This window comes from Cryptotermes secundus, unplaced genomic scaffold (genome assembly GCF_002891405.2).
Source record: "Cryptotermes secundus unplaced genomic scaffold, Csec_1.0 scaffold2482, whole genome shotgun sequence".
NCBI lineage: Eukaryota > Metazoa > Arthropoda > Insecta > Blattodea > Kalotermitidae > Cryptotermes > Cryptotermes secundus.
Window position 1 is genome coordinate 316,006 of NW_019729249.1, and position 26,902 is coordinate 342,907.

At 45.4% G+C, this 26,902-nt stretch overlaps 1 protein-coding gene across 1 annotated transcript in view; it reads left to right on the forward strand.

The window, feature by feature from the left end:
- The window catches only part of LOC111865629 (protein TMEPAI), a 121,678-nt gene that overhangs the window by 78,273 nt on the left and 16,503 nt on the right, over window positions 1-26,902 (forward strand). The window lies entirely within an intron of this gene.

Below are 26,902 nucleotides of genomic sequence, written 5' to 3' on the forward strand. Positions count from 1 at the left end.
TTTGGTTAATTCTAAAGAAACTAGCTCTTTGCCTTTATTATTTAAGTGTTGTCCATGTCTAGTAAAGTACTTCCTTTGAGCATCCACATTTAAGAGCTTAACATTTCTATGCAGCAGAACAATTTTCTTTAATTGTCTGTTAAATTTGATTACTTCTTTATTGACACATGAGGTTGGTATAAGGTCGTACCTAGGTAATGAGTTTATTAGTATCATATTGACCTTCTCATTGGCAGACATGAAGTAAGTTAGATTTTTTAGAGCTTCTTTAGAATTATTTCTGCTCAAATCGTTAGCACCTGTCCACAGAATCACTAGGTCAAAATACCAGCAGTAACAAGAATACGGAAGAAGGTTTTTCCATCCCTCATGCACGACTTTGAGGAGTCCATCAGCATCGCATACTACAGAGAAATCTTTCGTGAAGGGGAGAGTCGACTCGGCAAACCTCATTGTTGTCTTATTTTAAGAAATTGCCACAGCCACCCGGATCTTTAGCAACCACCGCCCTGATCAGTCAGCAGCGATCAACATCGAGGCAAGACCTTCCATCAGCAAAACGTTTTTGACTCGCTGAAAGCTCAGATGATGGTTAGCATTCTTCTAGCAATAAAGTATTTTTAATTAAGGTATGCACATTGTTTCTATAAATAATGCTGTTGCGAACTTAATTTTACATATGCATTGAGAAACCAAAAAAATTCGTGTGACTCGCTTTATTGCGGTGATGTGGAAGCCAACCTGCAGTATCTCCGAGGAGGTATGCCTGTATAACTTTGACGTAGCCCTGTTGACAGTACTGTAAATGCCAGTGAAGTTTGTGTTATGGAATCAACCATTGTGTAAGAGAGAAGGGAATTGTTTGCGCTATTATAAGGTACCCGCAGAAGCACAAAGTGAGCTGATGTTAAATTCCAATGAAGAGATTGCGAAGAAGCCCAAGGACTAAACAGAAACAGCGATGAAGGAGATAGAAAATATGCTGTTTACCAAGGCCTTCACAGATGAGAATGAACGTCTGTCACAGGATGATTCCGAACACGTTATGCCTCGCAGTTAAAATGCAATAACTGTTTTGGAGAAAGTAAATTTTCGTGGTTGAAATTATCTTGAGGATGGCTGAGGGCGAAAACATCAGAACAGTCAACATTTCCTGAAAGATGTAAACAATTAATTCGTGTACAGGAACATGTTACCAGTTTATGAAAGCAATTTCTCTCAATACAGAAACTATTCACTGTGTTTATAGACCTGGCCGTTTTCAGCAGAATGCGCGGTTGATTCGGCCGAGTCCACTGACTTTGGTAAGGGTGATGAAGTGTGTGTGGCTGTAGTGTGTCATACATACTTCCTCCCACACTGCAGTCGTAGGCACATGGCCCGTACTAGTCGCCATATTGCTCCTCGCGCGCAGCCTAGCGGCCAAGTGCAGAAATATGGCCTGTACTAGTCGCCATATTGCTCCTCGCGCGCAGCCTAGAGGCCAAGTGCAGAAATGTGGCCTGTACTTGTCGCCATATTGCTGCTCGCGCGCAGCCTAGAAGCCAAGTGCAGAAACATGGCCTGTAGTAGTCGCCATATTGCTCCTCGCGCGCAGCCTAGAGGCCAGATGCAGGAAGATGGCCTGTACCTGTCAGATTCTTTGTATTGTAAAGTGAAACGCGTGTTATGTGGGAAGATGGTGGGAGAGAAAACGTAAGCTGAAGTACGAGTATGAGATAACTTAGGTCATTGCTGTGATTTCGTTCCGCTTATCGCGTTTTCTACCCATTCCGCCATTGATGTTCTGCGATTGTGCAGTTATTTATTAATCACAAAATCACAACTGTACAATGTACACTAAGTTATTAGTTCATAGCACAGTGTTCGACTACAGTATGGCCATTTATTTTGAAACAGTGTCAGTTGCTTAGATAGAAACGAAGTATTATTTTAAAATTACCAGTAGAATTAAAATTTGATTCAAATTGAGGTTGAAATTAGAATTTGAAACATGTTATTAAGACTGATGTTCTGTTCAGCTCTGCAAGATTTGACGTTTTGATCAGGATGTTTCTTGCTTCGTGTTTGTTGAAGTTTGTGTGTGTGTGGGGGGGGGTTGAATTTCTGTTGTTTGCTTGGTGTTTCTTCTTCTTGTTGACTCGTGGAACGAAGACAACAAGAGAACTAACGTGACAGAAAGCTATAGTATAGGTTTATTTAACTTTTCGAGATGAACTGCATGGAGCAGAAAGTCCTCCTTGAGCAGCTGCTAGTTGCTTGGCTAGTCAGATCCTCATTATTTTGAGGAACCAGAAGTTTCATTACCGTCCAACCAAGGGTCCGTCACTTGTCCCTATCCTGAGCCAAGTTAATGTAATGCACACCCTCCCGTCCTGTTTCTTTAATATTCATTTTAATATTATCCTCTGATCTACCCATAGGGCTTCCAAATTGATCTTCGAGAGACATATTACAGAAAAGCAAACCAAGATATCTTATGTGCACTGAGATTGATTGATCAGTAACTGTAAAGTTTACTGTTGTAAAAGTAAAGTTGTCCCCGTGCTTAATTAATTAAGCACTACACCATGAAGACATGCGGGAGAGTGGAGGTATACGTGTAGCTCCACCTTTCTTGATCTAGGCACTTGATAAGGGTGAGTGGTGGGCTTCACGCCCCTACCGCTTTATCCCCGAGGAAAGGACCCCTGGTACCGATTGGATAGGAGGTTGGATGGGCCTCAGAGCCGGTATGGACGCCATGGAGAAATGAAAATTATTGACCGTACCGGGATTCGAACTCCGACCTCTTTGTTGTCCAACCCGTAGCCCGTCGCTATACCGACCGCACTACCACAGTAAATGGATATCACTTAAATTATAAACAACCTCTAAATACAGTGAAAGACAGTGGACTACTAAAAGTAGGATGATGATGTAATAAGTGAGTCCGACGTTTATTCAACAGATTTCAGTTCCACAGCAAGTTCTGCTCACTGAGTCAGTACCATCAAGCGGATATGCACGTGAGATTACACAGAAAATTACGAACATTACAAAGAGCTTAATTTAGAAAAAGCTCTTATATTGTTTAATTTATGTTTCAAGTCAGCCCCGCCTCTCAGCTGTATAAAATTTAATCTGGAAAGAAATATATAAATATGTACTTGTAGACATATAAATTCAGACATTAATGCTTACATCAGCGAGGCTTAAGCGAAACTCATCGACGTAAACAGCCGGTTTCGGGAACATGTGAACATCGGATCGGGTCTGAAACCGCCAATGCTCGAACTAGATAAAGAACAAAACATGTTGCAGGGTAACGAAGATAGCCCTCTGGCTACGAGCTTCATAGCTAGGGTAGGCCGCGCCATAGCTCAAGCGGTTAGTCGCTGGCTTCCCGATCCCGGGTCTGGTCAAGTGGGATTTGTGGTGGACAAAGTGGCGCTGGGGTGGGCTTTCTCCTAGTACTTCGGTTTCCTCTGCCAATCTTCATTCCACCAAATGCTCCATTATCGTAATCACCCGGGGCAGGTAAAATAGGCCAATCATTGGCCGTCGTGCCGAGTGGACCCAGATGGATTCCACCCCCCACTAAGCGAATTAAAAAAAATACAGCTAGAATTTGATTCCCGTCGCTGGCAGAGATTTTCATCTTCATCCAAACCGGTTCTGACTGACAGGGTATAAAACAGCCGGATCGTGAGACTAACCAGTAATCTCTTTTCAGTACTTGGAGTTGTATTTGAGAAATCATCTTTAAAGGATCATAAAGCAGTCAGTAAAACTGGTTAAAGTTGTCCCCGTGGTTAATTTACCCATTTAAATCCGAGTGGTTACAGTGCGTTACAGTACACTGCGAAGAAGAGGAAGTCTCTACCCCCACTGGGAGTCGATCCACAATTCTCCGGTCGTTTAACCCGCAGCTTAGACAATATACCGTCTGAGCGACGCTGACTCGCCGCCGTACGTAGAATTATGAACGGATTCTCAACACGTGTGTGAAGCCTATGAAGTTTGTCGTCCGCAAGTCACTTCATGTAAGTTTATCTCATTACTGCCGAACTGAACACAACTTTGACACGTGTCTAACCTGATTCCGAGCTTTCCCAAGTGTTTGCCGCCGTACAGTCCCCTTCTGCACTACGCACTTCGCTTTCAGCTTGTCATTCACTGCCGCCAGTAAACATGGAAAGCAGAGCAGAACTCCTTAAGGCCTGACTTCCGTTTGCATACGTATCTGTTTTTACAGTTCCGTTACTGAACGGCCGTTATTGTGTGAGACTGAGGCTCAGATGGCGTTGGTGTGGTAAATATTTCCATTTTCAGGATTGAGGAGTGCCCTTGTACTCTGAGGATAGAGGCAACAGGTTCTTTCGAAGTGGTAGTACGCATCTACCACACTAGATGTCACATCCCGCAACACAGTAATCCGTAACATGTTAATGTCGTTGCCTTATTTTAAAACAGTTGCTTGAACACTACATTTAATTTATCGGGTATAACCTTAAATTTTGAACCGTCGTCATGTTTGTGATTGTTGACTTCCAAATTATATTTCATACTAAACGTGTATCTATGTTTGTGGTCTGTACCTGCACCAAATTCCACACGTGGCTCCAGTGGTCCGTCTCACGTCAGGTTACCTATATGGGATTTATGATGGACAAATGGCTCTGGGGCAGGTTTTCTCCGAGTTCTTTGGTTTCATATGTCAATTATAATTCTGCCAAATTCTGCTTATTCATTAATCACCATCGACGATATATACTGTCACGTATAGGGGTGAATATTAGACGGGGTTTGGATTCGTGAATGGATTTATTGCACTTGTATAGACCACTCGGAAGTACAAGAAATTACAGCGCCACTGCCAATTTCCACAAATCACAGGTCACCACAGCACCCACTAAGCCTTTTTCCAGCCTGCTGTGTCTTCAACAGACGTTCCCTAACAACGGTTTCTAACAGTGGCGATCTTTGAGCTTCCAGCGGTGACGCTGTTAGCCGCTGGTTAACATTCCACACCTGAAATCCTGTCAACTGTGAACTCAACTATAACGCCATCTCTTGTAAGCCTCCTTTGCGGATCAGACTCAACTGCCAACCCTCAACTAACTGGGTCACAGGTTGGCGGCCATTTCACACAAACCTCCTGGTCTTATCTTCACAGGCTGATTTTGACGTGACAACTGACTTCTCTCACTCACCAAACAGCTACTTCACGTCAGTTCACTCAACTGAACTGCCTCAGCCGGTCTGAGGTCCTCGCTATATAACCTCTGGGCTGACCCAATAGAAAACACTGGCTCCAACAGCCCTTCTGTTGTCGTGGGCGGTTGCCTAGCGATAGATTGGGAACGTGTTTACCGACCGTTACCAAGTAACGCATGTTACCTAACCTTCTATCCAATGTGTACCAGGGGCTCTTTCCACGGGGGTGAAGCGGCCGAGGCGTGAACCTGACTACTCACCTCTAGCTAATGCAGAGATCAAGAAAATGTGGATCTATACATCCACCCCCCCGTACACCTTCATGGCGTAGTGCTTAATTAATTAAGCACAGGGACAACTTGACTCTGTCTTTACCTTTATATGAACTGCAGCTGAAATTATAACTCATATGACCTTCCCCCCCCCAAATATAAACATTGGCCGATGTAGGGGAAAAGTAATAGAAAAAGTAGATTGTGAATGTAAAACGATTTACCTGATGATGGCCATAAATTGCCGAAGTGTAAAATTATTCTATTTATACGGGAATTGCGTTGACGGGATGTATAATAAATAGTTCACACGCAGTATGGCTCTGAAACGACGATACAATATTACTTAGATGGGTTAAGTTTAATGTCCATTTCAAATGAGGACTTGCATGTGTTTCTGTGCGAATCTCACTAAATGTTAAGAAAGGTAAAACTATCCCTGTAACAGGCCATTAAGGCCCATCGGGTTGTGAGACGTCGAGACTTCCACAGTTTCTAGACAGTCGGCTCACAGATGGCGGTCAGGTTGTCAGTCTTACGCGCCGGTCACCTTCTGCCTCCCAGGAATATTCCTGGCACTCATTTCTGCAAGAGGCTGAGTCAACCTCAGGGCCGTAGTGCAGCTGGAAGGCTTAGGTAAATTGAAAAATCCAGTGACCTCATCGGGAATCGAATTCGCGATCTTCCGCCTTGTAACATAATCCTCAACCAACTACGCTACCGCGTACCCCTCACAAAATGGTAATCGGAGAAAAATGAAACATGAAAAATGGGGCAAAATGTATGCTGTGAGTTCATTTCCGAACTTGCGATTTCAACAGTGAACCCTGGACTCCTTAGCAGAGCCGCAGCCTTTGAAAAGGGAAGTCTCCATCAAGTATCGAATTCGACAAAATCAAATTTGTTTTGTTCTTTTACTGCAATGCTCTGTTACAGTACGACTTTAAAGCATACATTAAATAATTCATACTTATTGTCACGTGTTTTAGTGACTAGTAGACGGGGTTTGGATTGGTGAATTAAATTACTGGATATTCCCAAGTTGTAAGTACAAGTAATTTTAACGCTGTTACTGATTTTCACATTACAAATCACTCCACGCTAATCTTCTCAGTCTATTGCCACTGGTTTTCACTGGCCGTTTCCTAGCAGCGGATATATAACGCAGGAACTATAAGTCTCCCTAAATCTCATACTCCCAATATCACTACTGCAGCACACATAATGAAGTCTTCAAACCACACGTTGAGTCTTCACAGGCCAACTTCCACAAACTTCCCGTGGCTGACTTCAACTCCCCAGTCCAATTCTGTCAACTGCATTGTAGTGTCGAATGTCTTCATGATAACCCCTTGGCACGGATCACGCACAGAAAGGACACGTCACGTGACAGCTAACCACTGTTGCAGTGACGTCATTGCACCTGCACAGAATTGTGTTTACCGAGCCGTTGCCTAGAAACGGATTGCATAACCCCGTTCTATTGTTGCGTGTTGGGCCGTGTTTACGGTGCCGTTGCTTGGCAGCGCGTTGATCAAATCCGTTATAGTATTTACTAACATGGCGCTGGGGAGAATATTTCGACCGAAGAGAGATGAAGTGACGGGAGGCTGGATAAAACTGCATAATGAGGAGCTTCATAACTTGCGGTCAAGTCGGAGAGGATGAGATGGGCAGGGTATGTAGCACGAAAAGGGAGAAGGTAAATCCATATAGGATTTTGGTGGTAAAGCCCGAAGGAAGACGTAGACGTAGATGGGAGGGTAATATTAAAATGGATCTTAGAGTGATAGGATAGGATGGTATGGACTGGATTGATCTGTCTGTGGGTAGGGACCAGTTGGGGATTCTTAGGAATAGGGCAATGAACCTTCGGGTTCGATAAAATATTGGGAAAGTCTTGAGCAGCTGGTAAACTGGCCGTTTCTCAAGAAGTTTTCAGCTCCATGGAGTTAGTCAGTGATGTATATTTACTTTTATCATTGTAATCATTGTTAAGTTTAATCAACCAGTATGCCTGTGTACAGACTTATCGCAAAGTTGAATGCCATCAGCTAACAGTGGATACTTGCATATGTGTTTTTTTTCGCTTTAATTACATCATTTGCAGATGTGCTAGAACGCAGACGTGAATTACACGTCTGAACAGAGAGCGCACTTTTCGTTGAGGGGCTTGTGTTTTGTTTTCATCGGGTGGTGGGGGGGGTGGAGACGGAAGGGGAGGTCTGTATGTACTGTCTGGCCGAGCTTATCGGCTTACAGCAGATCAGAGGTTCACGAAACCGGCGTTTGAGTTCCTTCGTTAGAAGAGTAAAAATACTTCTGCAGTCTTGTCCACTTAGGCATGCGAGGTAGCCGTTAACCTCACTAACTGATTATGTAGCTTCGGATGAGACGGAAATGTAAGGATTTGGAAGGAGCTGATCACGATCCGTGTGTAGTCCCAGAATTTTCATGCGGAAGGAAAGAAAAGTCACGACTCGCGTGACAAGTACCTGAGAGGTAACTTCTAAACTCTGGATTCGATGTATTAAATTGATTATGAATTGACATCGTCAATTCACCCGCGGCATTGGAAAGCCTAAACAAAACATGGATCAGCACTTTTCTCTTTTTGCCCTGTTCGATATGCGGTATAAAATCACTTAAAACTTTTCGTTCACTCGATACACATCACGTAATATGATAAAAATTAAAGTTGGGGAATTTTTTTTTAGAACATGAATTGTTGTTCAGCACGAACCGCAGCGAGGCTCGTACTCAGTGTAGGTACAGCTTATCACTGGAGGTTAGTTGGGTACAGTTGGGTCTGAGAGAATTGTCACGTTCGTGTTTCAACACATTTTATTTTCTTCGACAGTTCTTTTACGTAATTATTAATTTTTGCTTTAAAGCAAACTGTGCTGTTACGACTGTAATGTCCGTTGAACTGAACAGGAAATCATATCGTTTGATATACAGGGTGAACCAAAAGTTCATGTGTGCCTACCGTAACGATGGGTGTATGCAGAAAGTCCCTGTACATCAGTGAAGATGGGTTTCTCACGCTTACTTTTAAGTTAACAACAAATGTTGGAAATGACCGTCGCGTGCTTGAAGACATGGGTGTGCACGTCTTGTTTGCAAAGACACGCGACAGTTCAATTGCACGGATGTTCCTGGTGATATTTGCGATGGCACCCACCACTGCAAGTAGCGTGTGATGATGGTCTTTGTAAACTGGGCCTTTCAGTGCTGCCCACATGGGGAGTGAAGCTGGGTGACCGTGGTGGCCGAATGTCCGTTGAAACTATTCTGTCCCCTAACACAACGCGCAGTGACGTCACTGTGTTGGAAGCAGTCACGGGCAGTTCCATCCGCATTCAAGTGTCCGCTCAACGGACGAAGAAGCACTTAACATTAACGTTCCGAGTTTATAGTGCCGTCTAAGAATATGGGCCTATTATCCCATACCATGATATGGGGCATCACGCACCGAACTTCTGATCTGACGCGGATTAGTCTGCTGACATAACCGGATAATTCACCACGCATGACGACCTCTGATGTTAGCAGGCGCAAATGCTGCTTCGGCGCTCTACGTCTACTGTGCCAATTTAAGTACGTTAATGCTAAGAGTGGTGCTATTTATAGTTCATAGTGTACGTGCGCAGTGAATTTTTAATCATCCTGTATAAACCTTCATAATTTTATCTTCCTACCTCCTGTCTTCTGTATTCCTTCCGTATCACCTTCACGTGTTCGTCTTATCACAATTCCTGTCTTCTTTCTTTCATCCTGTCGTTATAGTCTAGGTAAATATCGTCCAAAATACGTTGTTACATGAGAACAACAATGATAAACACCAGATGTAGTGCGTTATTTCAGCGTTTTCTCCTAAGTCTTCCTCCTCTGTGAGCACAAGCAAGCACAGAGACATCTATACGGAGCTATGGAAGTGTGTCGAGTTATGGAATGATGCACGTGCTACTAACGCCATCGTTTGCACACTGACATCAACTACGTACTCTATGAGCGCAAAAAGACGAACATCGCAGCGGCTCTGGGTAAGACGACAAGCAGGTGTTCTTTCCTTTGCCCGAATATGGGTTTGCTCCTTGTCACATTATCGCTTGTGATTGCGGTATAAGAAGAATTGAGAATGAAAGTTTACTCATGTAATATGTAAAATACTGGCAATGGAGACTCGCATTACATGCAGAAGCTCTACCGCAACAATTGCACATCTCTTTAACAGCCGTGGCTACGGCATACGAGTATCACATTTCGTGTTTAGTGTTGGATGTGCTTTATTATGTCCGTGGTGGGAGGCAGGAAACAGAAACCGACAGAAAGGAGCATTTTCATATATACGGACCTTCTTACTCTGTAATCACGCAAATGTGGGTCAGAGCTGAAGCCTCAAAGCTAATTAATGACCGGGGATGTGATAATGTCCTGCTTGATCAGCGCAGTCGCACTGCTAGATGACTTTGGAGCAATAGTAGAACGATGGTTGGAAGGAGAAAAAAAAGTTCGGAGAAAATTCTGCTTCTGTGTCACTTCTTTATCGACCTCACATGAAGTCTAGCATTGAACCCGAGGCTCTACGGTAAAAAACCGACTGCTCAGCGCCTGAACTGTAGCGTAATTTATATATCCACATTACACGAACGCAACACTTATTTCAGAGTTCAATGGGAACTTCCCGTGTTTTCTCTGTTGTCTCTCTGTAATCCTACATGTTATCGAGTGATACGTTGAAGCCGATGTTGAGTGCCATTTCCCACGAATAACACGCACAAGTAGCCTACTGCGAATCTATTCCTATACACACACACACACACACACACACACATATATATATTCGTGAATGAAGGCGATTTTGTATGAGGAGCGCGTGGAGGCTAGGTAATTCTACGTCTACGCGCGAACCGCGTGTCCGGAAAATGGTTTTACAGCTAAATTACGCACTTGGCGTCGTAAGTAGGGATGGGCTCTGTCGTGAAGACTTCAGATGCTCCCTCGAAAATTAAGGAGCACCTTCCCGAATAAAGAAAAGGAAGCGTTCTTTCAAGGAGATCACTTGACGAGATTCCACCGAGGCGATTGGCCACCATATACGGTCAAATAGGCGATAGTTTATTGTTCCAGTCCAGTCTCTGACGCGAAACCTCAGTTGAAGTTAAGAGCGTCAGTGGGTTAGCATGTTCAATATCTTGCACTTTCTCTTCGTTTTGAACATTGCGTCTGCCGTGGCCAACTTGTGTTGGTGGCGTGACTCCACCTGTTCCTTTCAGACCGTGGTGTGCCGTTGGAGACCCGCATTTTGGGCTGCCACCAATCTGACTACAGACGTTGGTTTTCTGCCGATGCAGCTCTAGCATTTCCTTAAAAAAATCATACCCGAAATGCATGTTGGGGCACTTTACATGAATAAATCGCGTCATTTTGTTTCGCGGTTATCACTGCGTTGCCATCCGTGCGACCCATAAGCGGATGCAGTATAAGCTCCCTTTTGGGGCGTTATGGGACCTGCAGCACACAAATATACAAACAAAAATTAGTTTGAAAGCCGAAACGGTGGCGTATCGGACCCAAATATCCGCCTTAATCTCTTAAAGAGTGGCCGTAGGACTCTGAATTATCCTGTGTTTACAGGCCATTTTTCAGTGTTGTTAAGTTTCAGTGTTTCGGCAAGATGTCACTAGCAAACAGTCTCGACAAATAGTACCGCGTTATGTTCTTAGATGGCAGGATCGCAGGTAGGAAATGGAAGAAATAGGGATGACCGACTGGTCAGAATGTAACATCAGAAAGTCTGAGAATTTGTAGCGACAACCCGGAGAGGTTTCCATTCACGTTATCTGGGTATTAGACGTGCAGAGGACGTACAGAAGAGTTTCGTCCATTGTTGCGTTTGGAATTCCATTTTTCTAATCTGAATGTATCATTCGTCCAAGAAGTCCAACCGTCCGCGTAAAAAAAAAAAAAAAGATCTCGAAACTGAAGAAGAGACAAGGGCCCAACGAAGGGCTGTAGAGCCATTGATGAATTAATGAATCAGAACGTGTAAACTGTTCGGCAGTGTGTTTCGAAAATTAATTTCTTGATCACACGTTTTTAATTCCTCCCTCCCTCTTTCCACAGTTGTTATAAATATATTCTATACTATGTAAAAGAGACACGCAGTAGCGTAGTTTGTTGAGGCACCATCTTCTTATCACTACTTCGAGAAAGGCTCGTTTCGAATTAGAGCACGCCTCTTTTTTCTCTCTATCAGACCGGAACTTGAAGCTCTGTCCATCCTGTGAAAACATTAAGAATTCCCCCAAAATTACCCAAAATTCGTGGGACAAAGTTGCCTCCTTTGGCGCCCTCAATATTCGACATACGGACCTTGCAAACGTGCCAGACGGTCCATCTGTCTGTGAGTAGGAACACCTGCCAGCTTACAGACAACTTCCGTGAGCTCACTTCATTATGCAAGACGACATGGAGGTTACAGGTGCACAGGCCGTCTGTGTTCAGACCGTGGCGCTCTCCTGTCTGTCTGTAGAGTCTACAGACGAAACCCCGAATAGTTGGGCGACGTTTCGTAATGGGAATCGCTGTTTCTCATAGGCTCAGTGTCATGATTGTGAATTACGTTCCCGAACGACAAAAACTGACAGAATATTGTCACATGATCGCGACTAGACACGGAGTTCAGAATGGTAAGTGGATTTATTGAACGCTTGTTAACTTGAACCTGCAATTAATTATGTCTTCACTTGTCATTGCTAGGTAGCGGCTACCAACAGTGGGTATTCCTATGCTTCCGTGCTCGCGTCATTACCGGCTGGCGACTGTCCTACAACTAACTCAGAGTTAGTCAGAGTTACTTTACGACTGGCGGTTTACCTCCAATCAGTTCGTCTTGGCGACAAGCCCCTTGAGACTCACGACCAGTAATTTTATTTTCCAACTGAACACTTGCGGTTATGATCCTTATGTATTTTTATTTTTTATATTTTTCTTAGTGGGGTGAGACAGTCCACTTGGTACTGCGGCCACTGCCGACCTATTGTACCAGCCCCAGATGATAGATGATGGGGATTTTGGAGCAGTTGGCGGAGTGAAGATTGGCAGGGGAAATCGAAGTACTTTGTCCACCACAAATCCCACATGACCAGACACCGGAATAGAACCCGGGCCGCAGCGGTGGGAAGCCAGCGACTGGCCGATAGTCCTTATGTAACATCCTCTCTAAAGAGAGGGTGGGTCTTTCGTTTACAATTGCGGCTGGTCCTCACCAGCGCAATCATTCTCAGGTTCGAGCCCCGCGGGACTGATGACAACATTTTGCTGTCTCAGATTCGAGACTCCCCCAAACTGGAGGGCCAGGTCCCCGTATTTATATCCCCGAAAAACAATGTGGCCCAATTATACCCCCAGGCACTGGGTTCCCTTTTGGTCGCCTCCTGTGACTCGCAGGGCTACGGTGGAGGTATTCGAAAACACTTCCAAATGGGATGGTGGAGGTATTCAGAGTCAAAATCACATTGCGACTGACGGTCTGTCAGACAGACTCTCTCGGGTCTGAATCCCTTGGGACTCGCGACCACATTTTACTGTCTCAGATTTGAGGCTTTCCTTTTCGTCGCCTCCTACGACACGCAGGGTCACGGTGGAGGTATTCCTCGCTATGCAGTCTCGGCACGTACCGCATAGTAAATGTCTATTCCAGCGGTTCATCAGTTGCCTGCCTATACGTTTCCCGAGGCATTGCCCAGCAATGGCCGCATAGGAAGCACCACTTCCTCTTTTGTTGCGTGTTTATTCGTTGCCGCGGACACCTGTTTACCGCGCCGTTGCCTAGCATTGGATGGCTTTATTCATTTCACTATTTCTGCTTTCAGCCGTCCGATCAGAATATAATTCTACAATTTGCATTGCAGGGCAAAAAAAAAAAAGAGTCCTAACGGATCTTGGACACACCGTGTATAAATATAAGTATCTAATTGCTTGTGGATTATGTAACGCCGCTGTTTCATAGCGCCGAATGGATTAGGATGATTAGCGAATGCTGAATTCACAAGTATCTGGACTGGAGAAAAGCGCGATAGATCTGAGTCGCGTTAACTGGATTGTGCTTCGAGACTCGAACCCCAGAATCTGCTTAATACAAATCAAGAGTGCTACCCATTCAACTAGGACGTGTTAACGTATTTAAGATATTTCATTGAGAATACGTGAAGTGTGACGGAGGAACAGGAGTCAGACGCGTAGCCTAAACAAGTTATTTTTACGCAGCCTCGGTAGAGGGCCACTAATAGAGTAAAATGCTTCCAATTTGTACTGCTCTGCTTCCAAAGTGCAGTAGCCAACACGTGGCGTGTGGCAGTGCAGTCTGCCCCAAAATACTGGCCTGAAAGTTGTGTACATCTGCACAAAGTTTCATTCCTTTCGGTTCGTTCGCTACGCAGAAAAAAAAATTAAGTTTTGAATGCTAAAAAAGAGCTTCTAAATTCATTTCCGCTCGTGGAACGATAGCTTTCAGTATAGTGATTACGCGACGACCAGGAAATCGGTGTTCGATTTCCCGCAGGGGCATAGACTCTTCCCACATTGCCCAGATCTTCTGTCGGTGCCGTATAATGAGAACCTGGAACACTTTCATTCGGGGTATTTTTTTTATTGCTAGTGGGGTGGGACTAAGTCCCTTGTATTGCGGCCACTTCTGGCCTATTGTACCAGCCCCAGATGATAGGTGAGGGTGATTGTGGAGCAATTGGTGGAATGAAGATTGGCAGGGGAAACCTGCCCCAGCGCCACTTTGTCCACCACAAATCCCACTTGGCCAGACCCGGGATCGAACCCTGGAAGCCAGCGACTAACCGCTTGAGCTATGGCGTGGCCTAAAGTGGTTTCAGATAACTCAAACATCCAATTTCGGAAAAAAAAAAGTTTGCATTTCCTGGGAGAAAATCATCAGCTGCAGACGGCTTTCAGATACGCTGCTCCACGAAGCATGACCACTTGCTTCGTTGTTAGGTCGCTATGCGGATGCAAGCAGAGCCATTTCCGCGTTTCATCGGAATATTGCCGGTTGAGAGGACGTCACCTCTGAGTGGTGTGTGAGGCGGAAATGACTGAAGGATAATGTGGCCTTTGCATGCGAGTTGAATCAGCCTCAGGCTCTTGGTGTGTTTTCCGTGACCAAGGGATGCAAGAGGATAGGTGCAATAAAACGGTGGAACAACTTCAGATATATTTTCTTTTGCGTGCGGCCACTAGGATCATATTCTGCTGTGCTCCCTGACGCAGCATCTTCCAGCAGTTCCTTATTTTCTCTCGCCCGAGGAAATACGAACGTAGTTGGCAGAGAATTGCTTGAAGCACTAAGGCACCCTTTCTGCCAAAGGCAAGCTTCCAATTTTGTCTCTCTCCTACGAGTTCAAGCACTTTAATCTGTTTGTTGGTACGGTCGAAATGTCACCTTCATCAACATTGTAAATGTTGTCTGGAGTTGGTAGGCCAAGCAGTACACCCACTTTTCCTTTTCCAAACTTACTTTACCCCGTTTTGCCTACGCGTGTGTGTGTGTGTGTGTGTGTGTTGACGTCAAGGACCCCAAACAGGTTGAAATACAGTTTGAGAACTCATTTATACATGAGTACTTCAGTTTTGAATGTTCAGTTTTTGCACCGAAGTCAGTGACCATCGAAAGAACTCAACCGTAGAAGGAAGAACTAAAACATACTTTACTCACGCCACCACGAGCAAGAAGGTTTCCCACCCTGATTCACTCTGCACACTGACATTTTCCCTCTCTCACAAGAGAGCAGCACTTTCTAAGTGAGAAGTGTCTCGTGCCCTGTTCAACTTGCCAACCCGTAATATCCAGTTCTGCCTTGCTTTAAAATGTAAAGAACTTTTCACCCTGGTCACTAGACATGCTTGTGTTCCGTATGGTTCTTGAAATAAACGGTGGCCATTTTCCTGAACACCATTAATCGGTTGGTCTTTGTAACGCAGACATATTGTGTTCCCTGTGAAGTACGAACTGAATATTTATATATCTGTGTTCCGTATGGTTCTCACAATAAACAGCGACTGTTTCCCCAAACAGCATTAACCGGTTGGGCTCTGTAGCGCAGATGTAATGAGTTTCCTATGAGGTACGGACTGAATCTCTATATTATTTGTGTGTTCCGTATGGTTCTCACAGTAAACAGCGACCGATTCCCTAGACAGGAATAACCGTTTGGGCTTTGTAGCGAGACGAACTGTTTTTCCTACGAGTCCCACGAGACTCGGACCCGAAAATAACTGCACTGGCGAGGCCCAGCAGCAGTTATAAACGACAAGCCCGTCCTCTTGTCAGAGAGAGCGCCCCACATCAATAAACCCACACCTCTCTGACAGTAATAAAAATCTGGTCGTAGGCCCCAGATGGGTGCTTTATTCCAAGACAAACTGACCGACTGACTGCCGGTCGTAACGCGAGTGTCACGACTCAGCCTCTTACAATGAACAGCATTAACCGGTTGGGCTTGGTGATGCAGATACGAAGAGTTTTCTCTGCTGTAGGAATTGATTGTTTAAATATGTACATGAACGTTTCGGTTCAATTGATCGATTCTTACGACATCTGAATTATTGACATTAAGTAGTTTTTTGACCTGTTTACAATATTAAAGGGTTTTAAAGTCATAACTAAAGATTTTATAGTGCTAATACAGGAAAATTTGGCGTGTGCAATATAATCTACATACCAGACACATATCAACGAGGTAGATGTTGATAATACGACAAAAGTAACAATGTGTTTTTTGAATGTTAAATTTTAGACTGGGTTTCAGTGTGGCAGCAACGTTAAGAGTATACACCTGATGATGGCCGATAGAGGCCGAAACATGTAGTGTAGAAAAGAACAAGATCAAAGACATATAATATATATTGTTTGCACTTGGGACGGAGCTTGTATCATTTATCGTTTTTGACCTGGTTTAAAATCCATCAGTTTTTATAGCTGTGTATCAGACTTAAGACTTCTAGGCAGTGAGACTTTGAGTAGCTGATGAATATTAAATAGGTGATGAAATTAGCTAAAATTGCTAAACTTTACTTCTAGACCTGTATCTTAGTACAAAGTTGTCGTAATTTATCTTTCGTCATAATTCAGTTTCCCCTGCCGTTGAGAGAGACAGGGGCTAGAAAACGAAGTTGAACTAAAATTCATTGAGTTTAGATAAATATCCATGAAACTGGTTCGGCTTATTGAAATGTGTTTGGATGAAAAGTGTCCGTATGGGCAAATAGTTGTCTGATATGTTTCCTATTCAGAATGGTCTAAAACACGGAGATGCTTTAAGGCCAGTGCTTTTCAGCTTTGCTTTAGAGTACCCCACTAGAAAGATCAAAGAAAACCAAGTGGGACTGAAAGTAAGTGGGACATGTCAGCTGCTGCTGATGTAAATCTGTTGTGGATAACCTATACACCGTAAATAAAAGGACAGAAAACCGGAATTAATGCTACTAAGGGGCTTAGTCTAGAAGTAAACATATAGAAAACTAAGTACATGTTGCTGTCTCGTCACCAAAATGCAGGGCAAAATCATAACATAAAGATAGGTAACAGATGTTTTGAAAATATGGCACAGTTCAGATATTTCGGATCGACTATAACAAATCAAAATCTGCTTCAACAGGAAATAAGAGGAGACTGAACTCGGGTAATGCTTGCTACCATTCAGTCCAGAACCTTTTGTCTTCTCGTCTGCTTTAAAAAAAAGAAGTAAAAATTAGAATATACAGACTATAATTTTGCATGTGGTTCTGTATGGGTGTGAAATTTGGTCTCTGACATTAAGGGAGGAACAAGACTGAGGGTGTTTGAGAACAGGGCGCTGGGGAGAATATTTGGACTGGAGAGGGGTGAAGTGACGGGAGGTTGGAGAATACTGCATAATGAGGAGCTTCGTAACTTATGCACTTTGTCAAATATGATTAGAATCAGAAACTCGAGGATGAGATGGGTAGGACATGTAGCACGTATGGGATAGAAAAGGAATGCATACAGGGTTTTAGTGGGAAAACCAGAAGTGAAGAGGCCAACAGGAAGACATAGACTTTGGTGAAATAGGATGGAGTTGTGTGGACTGGATTAATCGAGGTGAAGACAGGACCAGTGGAAGTGCCCTTGGGAAATTCTTGAGTAGCTGAGTGAATGGAGTGACTGGTGACCCCTCAAGAAGGATTCGGAATTAGTGGAGTTAAATGAAGGTAGAGCTGTTCATGCGCTCAACCGTTGTTATTTATTGTTGCAATTCGGCGAGACTGACTCTTGTGTACAGACTGCTAGCGGATCCACAAACTCTTCGTGAACTGACTAGGATTGAACTTGGGTCATCGCAGCGAGAAGTCGGCGACACATTAACACCGCTCTTTTCCAACCCGCCTTTGCTTGTATCAGCGCAGTCGGAACGGTGCTATCCCTGCTACACCTGTTTCTACCTTAGGACAGTGTATGATGGCCACTGCAAGTTGTTCTCACAGATCAAACTAAGGAAGATCGGTATAGGTACGGGAAACTAGCTGGGTCGGTTTGCATGGGTCTCAGGGTAGCGATGCCGCAGAAAGCGTTTTCTAAGAGTTGAGCCAATTAACGTTTATTTACCTGCTAATTCACCACACTGTTAAGTTAATGTATTCTTGTGCTGTATGTTACAGAGTTACTATCGGCAGGCTATGTCTCGGAGCGTGCAAGGTCACGTCCGTTCAGTTCGGAATCTATTGTGAAAGTCTCCCCTTTTGTGGAATGGCTTGCACCCCCACGCCGGGAATTCGAAAGATGGTGTTTTCATATACATTTNCAGTAATATCGAAACATAAGACTTTTGAAATTAAATTACCGAGAATTAATTAGAAATAAATTTTATGGTCATCTATAATCATCCAAATAAATAAGGGCTCAGAATGATCAGCGTCAACATGGTCCTAGGTGAATAATTAAACATCAAATCATGAAGACACGTGGGGAGTGGAGGAACATCTCCACGTATTCTCGTCGGCACACCAACTAGTGTGATTGAGGGTTTTGTGGTTGTCCTAAGCCCTTTCACGTAAATACTGGCATGTGCCTTACGATACAAAAGAATTAGGCCACGACGGCTGCTACTTCCGTCCACCTTTATCTAACCGTTCCGCGCTGTATACATATGAAGGGGCCCAAAAATGGATACACACTTCAACGTACAAACCATCTGCTTAAATAATTTATTCATTTGTGGTTGTGATAACGTTAATAGCATTTATTAAGAAGCAATATACCGTCACGTGATATACTCTGACCATAGACGGGGTTTGGATTGTTGATTGGATTTATTGGACACTTAAACAACTCGTGACTACACTTTATAAACAGACTAGTGTTTTTCGTCACGTTCTTCACTGCGTTACTTGGTAGCGGCTTCCAACGATGTAGCTTCATCGGTTTCCATGTCGAGCGGCATTTGTCCTCGCTGACTGGCACCTTTCCGCTTCAACTCCCGAGCTCAACTAACTCACAACGCACAATCTACTCCTTATGTAGCTTCGGTACGGCCGCAAAGAAAACACATCTCAACAATTTTTCTATTGATGCAGCACGTAGTTATCGTACGGACCGCGTAGGGAACAGCGCTTCCCAGTTACCCCATTGTTGCGTGATACAAATCTGTTGCCTATCAAGGTTCGTGTTTGCATATAATACGCGTGTGTGTGTGTGTGTTTATGCCCAGGCGTAATATGTCACTAATAGGCAATGGTATAATCACCATGCTATTAAGACGTATGGGGAAAGTGAGCGGCCAGTTTCATACAGCGTGGAGGAGGAGCCCCCGGTACCCGTTGGATAGGAAGCTGTGAGGGCCTCACAGGCAGTCTGGACGCCGTGCAGAAGAGAAGCATTTCCTACATCCAAATGACCATACTGACTGTGACCACTCCCGGCGTGATAGGCGTAGAGCAGCAGTGGTTTGCTTCGGGGGAGAACGTCTTCCGTACTTCCCCCTTTGATATTCTACCAGTCGCCATACCCTACCGGTACTGGTGCTTGCTATCAGCCCCGTTCAGCCAACGAGGTCGGCCCTCGGTACCTGATAGTTCCCCCATCTACCAGAGGCATTGGAAACTACTTGGGCGGGAAACTTTTTGCTGAGTTTGCTCAGAGGTCTCCTAGACACATGCCGTAAATCTACGACACGGCATAAAGTCCCTCCCGGAGGACTTGTTCCCTGAATTTTTCCGCCCTTAAAAATTCCACGACCTCCGCCGGGTTTGAACCCGCGTACCTTGAGTCATGAGGTGGGAACGTTACCCCTAGACTACGAAGGTCCAGCAGGTAGCCATTCGCTTTGCAGACTGCGGTGTGAAATTTGGTTTCTCAGCGTGTAGAAAGAATATGGGTTATGTGTTTTCAGTATGGCTGTGGAGAGTATTTGGATCCCAAAAGCGAAATCACAGTATATATTTTTTTTTTTTTGCTAGTGGGGTGGGACTAAGTGCCTTGTACTGCGGCCACTTCTGGCCTATTGCACCAGCCCCAGATGATAGGTGAGGGTGATTGTGGAGCAGTTGGTGGAATGCAGAACTTGTTTCGTGCCACACAGGCCATCATCAGGTGATTCTTGAGGAAATGCACAAATGGTGACTGACTGCATGTAAACTACAGTGCTAGTTACTTAAAGTTAGACCTGATCCCAAGCCTAGCCCTGGAATTTGTTGATATTGCGCAAGATTTGGAGCTTTTCACTGCGAATAAATGTACTGGAATTTTGAAATTCATTGATCAAGTGATAAGGGGCCCGCAAAATGAGTATTATCCCCACCAGTATGTTTTATTAATGGTGAAATTAATTGATATGACATTGAGAAGATGGAGCCGGTATTGAGCATGGCCGTCTGCTGCCAGACACGGCTTGTCTGTCTATCTCGGTCGCGATAACACACTGCGTGACGTCCGCAAGTGATAACCCTTCTACACGGATCACTTTCTTCATAATCACGGCGGCTTCGATCATTGGTTCAGCTTTTCCCCAGTTCAGCAGCACCACAAATATTCAGAGCCGAGATAGCGTAGTCGGTATAGCGACGGGCTACGGGCTGGACGACCGAGGGGTCGTAGTTCGAGTCCTGGTAGGGACAAGAATTTTCTCCACGTCGTCTAGACCGGATCTGGGGCCCGCCCAGCCTCCTATCCAATGGGTACCGGTGCTCTTTCCCTGGGGGTAAAGCGGCCGGGGCGTGAAGTTGACCACACCTTCCACTAGTGCCGAGGTCAAGAAAATGTGGATGTATACATCCACTCCCCCATACGTGATCGTGGCGTAGTGCTTAATTAGTTAAGCACAGGGACAACTTTACCATAAATGTTCAAGGGCACTGTAGAACCTTTTTTCTTGATCTTGTTCTGGAAGGGAATCATGTTCCAGTGATTATAATTCATTGTTAGACCGATTTATCCTCTCCTCCCCCCGGCACTACAGCCCCAGTGGGCCTAGGCCTACCTCCATGAACTTCTCCGTTCATTTCAGTTTTTCTAGATCTTACACATTCGGTAGGACTCCTTGCGGGTGGTCAGCTCGTCGCAAGGCCTCTCCCTGTACACAAACACAGAAAAACGCACACACACAAACTAAACATCCATGACCTGAGTGGGATTCGAACCCACGATCCCGGTTTCCAAGCGAGCGAAGACAGTACATGCCTTAGACCGCTCGGCTAATGTGACCGGCAGTGTATAAGAATTCAGTTCGTACCTCACAGGAAACAGATCCGAACCCACGGTCCCGGCTTCCGAGCGAGCGAAGACAGTACATGCCTTAGACCGCTCGGCTAATGTGACCGGTATTGTATAAGAATAATATATAAGAATTCAGTTCGTACCTCACAGGAAACAGATGGAACCCACGATCCCGGTTTCCAAGCGAGCGAAGACAGTACATGCCTTAGACCGCTCGGCTACCGTGACCGGCGCTTTATCCTCTTATAGGTTCGTATTATGACGTCTGTTTCTTGAATTAAGCGACATGTCTGCTGTGGGAATAAGATTTACTGCAGTCAGATAAAAGTATTTCTTTTTTCTGTTATCATGTCTTAGAACATAAAAACTAATCTATTAGGAGCTGTGCAGGAAGTTGCTGTATTGAGAAATACAAGCACTTTTACGGGTTATACTTGAATTCATATAACACAATTTATTGAAAACCCATGTCAGATGTTAACTCTGTTACACATATAACGTATATAGAATTCGTTGACTCCAAATAAGTTGGCAGGTTAGTGCTTTTATAAAAATATTTTAATTATTTTAAAACTCCGGCGAGTTTTTGTTTCTTTTATTATTCGTAAAAGGTAAAAAGATAAAGTTGTCCTTGTGCTTAACTAATTAAGCACTACGCCATGAAGCCGTATGGGGGGGTGGCTGTATAAATCCACATTTTCTTGACCTCGGCACAGGTTGGACGTGAGTGGTCATTTTTAACCTCGGGAAAGAGCCCTCGGTACCCACTGGAAACGAAGCTGGGTGGACCTCAGAGCCTGTCTGGATGACGTGAGAAGAGAAAATTCTTGACCGTACCGGGACTCGAACTCCGACCCCCCGGTCGTCCAGCCCGTAGCCAGTCGCTATACCAACTACGCTATGTAAAAATGACATAATTTAACATTAAATGAGCCATATTGTACAGGTAGTCCAAAATCCAGGGCGTTTGGACTGGAGGGGACTGAAATGACTGAACTTAGGTTTGTAATTGGATTTGAGGCTGTCACGGCTCCGACTGCGTAGAGCACGGTCTTCTTGGTTGTAACGCCATGTAGGTCAGAGAGGGGCCGACGTTTTGGAAGAACATCGCCTCCATCATCAGGGTCGAGAAGTAAGCCGAGCAAGAAACCAACATATGCAGGCGACTAGTTTCTGCTGGTTTCTTTGCTTGGTTTACTCGTCCTGAAGATGGAAACGATATGTTCCTCCGAAGTGTTGAGCTGTCTTCAGACTGCATTGAGTTAAACCCTGAATACAGTAAACTTCACTAGGCGTTCCGTGCCACAGTTTGTTTCACGTCTTGAGCTTCATGTTCAAGCAACCCGTGGCAGCTCAGTGTTTTCGTGGGGTAACATGGCCGCTATGACTAACCTCTGTAGCACATTCTTATAAATATCTTGTTCGATCATAGCTTCTTAGATTCTGCAGTTCCATTGAACTATCTTAATTTGTTGATCCCCATTGAATTTTGTTGTAATGTTGCACGTGAAACTCGACGGCTTTCTACAGGCGTCTTACCATTGCTAAGTCACTAAGTCACGAAACCATTACTGCTGCTATCTGAACGCAGATGGGACAAATATGATACGATAGGTGTATTGTAATTGGTTCCAGACTAGCATCTGCATGGAGATGGCAATAGTTGTATGCGCAGTTGACGACTACGCATGTATCATTTCCGCTATACCAATTGGAAGTATCTGTTGCATTTGCGCTGTTCCTATCAGTTTATCCTAGTCCATCCGCTCTTCAAACCAGGTTATGTCATGTCGTGTGTTGGCACCCTTACTTAAGAAAAGTTATCTGCAAGCATGTGGATATCCCACTTGCATATGGGTACCGGAAGTGTGTTGGGCCGCGCCATAGCTCAAGCGGTTAGTCGCTGGCTTCCCACTGCGGCGTCCCGGGTTCGATCCCGGGTCTGGTCAAGTGGGATTTCTGGTGGACAAAGTGGCGCTGGGGCAGGTTTTCTCCAAGTACTTCGGTTTCCCCTGCCAATCTTCATTCCACCAACTGCCCCACAATCACCCTCACCTATCATCTGGGGCCGGTACAGTAGGCCAGAAGTGGCCGCAGTACAAGGGACGTAGCCCTACCCCACTAGCAATAAAAAAATAATACAGGGCGTTTATCCATAGCAGCCGACGATGTCCGGGGCCGTTTGTAACATTTTATAACGTTTTTTTTACTGTGCGATGTTAGCACCACGCCCAGCCCAAATTTGGAGGACCATCCGTAGTCGGCTGCCCGAGACTGCGTATTTAAATTACTCGCAGCAATCCTCCATGAGGGAGCGAGGTGGCGGAGTTCGAATCCTGGTATGGTAAAGAATTTTCTCTTCTCGTCCTTCAGACCGGCTCTGGGGTCCACCCACCCTCCTATTCAATGGGTACCGGGGACTTTTTCCCGGGGGTAAAGCGGCCGGTTCATGAAGCTGACCACAAATTACTCGCAGCAATCCTCCATGAGGGAGCGAGGTGGCGGAGTTCGAATCCTGGTATGGTAAAGAATTTTCTCTTCTCGTCCTTCAGACCGGCTCTGGGGTCCACCCACCCTCCTATTCAATGGGTACCGGGGACTTTTTCCCGGGGGTAAAGCGGCCGGTTCATGAAGCTGACCACAAATTACTCGCAGCAATCCTCCATGAGGGAGCGAGGTGGCGGAGTTCGAATCCTGGTATGGTAAAGAATTTTCTCTTCTCGTCCTTCAGACCGGCTCTGGGGTCCACCCACCCTCCTATTCAATGGGTACCGGGGACTTTTTCCCGGGGGTAAAGCGGCCGGTTCATGAAGCTGACCACAAATTACTCGCAGCAATCCTCCATGAGGGAGCGAGGTGGCGGAGTTCGAATCCTGGTATGGTAAAGAATTTTCTCTTCTCGTCCTTCAGACCGGCTCTGGGGTCCACCCACCCTCCTATTCAATGGGTACCGGGGACTTTTTCCCGGGGGTAAAGCGGCCGGTTCATGAAGCTGACCACAAATTACTCGCAGCAATCCTCCATGAGGGAGCGAGGTGGCGGAGTTCGAATCCTGGTATGGTAAAGAATTTTCTCTTCTCGTCCTTCAGACCGGCTCTGGGGTCCACCCACCCTCCTATTCAATGGGTACCGGGGACTTTTTCCCGGGGGTAAAGCGGCCGGTTCATGAAGCTGACCACAAATTACTCGCAGCAATCCTCCATGAGGGAGCGAGGTGGCGGAGTTCGAATCCTGGTATGGTAAAGAATTTTCTCTTCTCGTCCTTCAGACCGGCTCTGGGGTCCACCCACCCTCCTATTCAATGGGTACCGGGGACTTTTTCCCGGGGGTAAAGCGGCCGGTTCATGAAGCTGACCACTTATCAGCAATTAGTGCCGAGGTCAGGAAAATGTGGATCTATACATCCGCTCCCCCATACGTCTTCATGGCGTAGTGCTTAGTTAAGCTAAGGGACAACTTTGCCTTCCGCCCCCCCCATGAGGAGCTTTGGAACTTGTACGCTTCGCAAAGTGTAATTAGAATGAGGATGTGATTGGCAGGGCATGTAGCACGCATGGGAGAACATAGGAATGCATATAGGATTTTGGTGGGATAGCCAGAAGGAAAGAGAGCACTAGGAAGACGTAGATATAGGTCGAAGGATAATATTAAAATGGAACTTAGATAAGATAGGGTGATGCGGACTGGATTGATCTGGCTCAGGATATGGGCCAGTGGAGTGCTCTTGTGAACACGGTAATGAACCTTTGGGTCCCATAAAATGTTAGGAAATTCTTGAATAGCTGTGCAACTGGCCACTTCTCAAAAGTAGGGTACAACTGCATGACGTTGGTTCATTGTTTCAAGACTGGGATTCTGTTTGATGTCTGCTTCTAAAAATACACTCATTTACACTGCGACAATGCATGGAAGTTATCGGAGTTGACCCCCACCACTTCTCCCACGTACTGTTACGCTTCCCCTCAAGCGTACTTCCTTGTGTTCCCCTCCAGTTGTCTAGCCGTTCTCTTCACGCGAATGTTATGATGACCTTCGACAGTGACCAGCTCTCAGGGTCTGATGCCTGAGGCCACAAGAATTGGAGGGGTGGTAGGTGGACAGGGAGGGAAAACCACAAGCGTCGTGACCCCCACCATCAATGCAACTCTCCTCCTTGTCCGCGGTATGTATATGGGTACACACTTCTTCTGGCAGTCATCGACTCTTGCTGAATTCCGTTGAAGTCACTAGTTAGTGGATCTGCGCAACCCTTCGTTAGTAGCAAGGGTTCGTATACTGTCATTTTCTTTTCTTCTTATCTTTTTGAAAATACCGTACATTCATTTTCCATGACGGTTTGTGGCAAATGTTAGTGATTTATGGTGTACTCTGTTTTCAGTTTGGGGGCACAGTAGCGTAGTTGGTTGAGGCACTATGCTACAAGCCGGAAGGTCGCGGGTTCGATTCCCAATGAGGTCAATGAATTTTTCAGTTGTCCTAATCCTTCCAGCCGCACTATGGCCCTGGGGGTCGACTCAGCCTGTAACAGAAATGAGTACTAGGAATGTTCCTGGGGGTAAAGGGCGGCCGGAGAATAAATCTGACATCTCACCTCCATATGTGAGCCGATTGTCTATAAAATGTGGGAGCCTCGACATCTGACAACCCTATGGGCCTCCACGGACTGTTACAGGGAGAACTTTACCTCTTTTAACCTGTTTTAGTTTATATCTTACTCTTGCTGTGTGTCTTCGGGTACGTTCAACTGTTTTGTGTATTCTGTGCAGTCAGCTATCACAGGCTAAGAGCAACGACCCGTGGCTTCTGGGTATTTAGTATATCTTCGGCATTTGTCCAGTTCAGTATCTTAATGTAGCTATATATTTAGTGAATATGATTTGGAGTTTGACCTGTCGGAGTGGGACAGATGGACAGAACCAGTATTGGACTAAATGCCGAAATATGGAACCAGTTGAATTCAACATGTCTACAGAATGCAAAGAAACACGTGCATGAAGAAACAGGTGAAGAAGACTTTTGAAGAGACGAATGATGAGGTAACGGTGAAGTTGCCCCGTGCTTAATAAATTAAGCACCACGCCTTAAGATGTCTGGGGGAGTGAAGGTATAGCTCCACAATTCTTGATCACGGCACTAGATGGAGGTGAGCGGTCTGCTTCACACACACTGACCACTTCAACCTTCGGGGAGATAGCCGCCGGTATCCATGGGATAGGAGGTGGGCACCGGAGCCGGTCAGAAGGCTATGCAGAAGAGAAAACTTCCCCTATCGGGAATCGACCCCGAGCCGTCCAGGCCGGAGCCCGTCGCTCTGTTTTGAATAGACTGGTGCACGAGTGATGCTGGCCACTCCTGACTTCCGGGAGGTGATAACGGGAGTGACTCGGAATGACTGGAGTGTCAGAAGGAGATCACGAAAAGAATCCAGTCCAGGCGCCATACCCCAGTCGGTATAGCGACTGACTTCGGGGGTGGACTGTCGGGGCTCAATCCCCGGCAGGGGCAACCGATTTTTCTCTTCTTCACAGCGTCCAGACCTGCCCAGTGGGTTACGGACACTTCTCCCGGAGGTAAAGCGGCTGGGTCGTGAAGCTGACGACTCACCTCCGTCTCGTGCTGAGATGTAGAATGGTGGAGCTCTACCTCTACTCCCTCAAAAGTCTCTTGACGTGATGCTTAATTA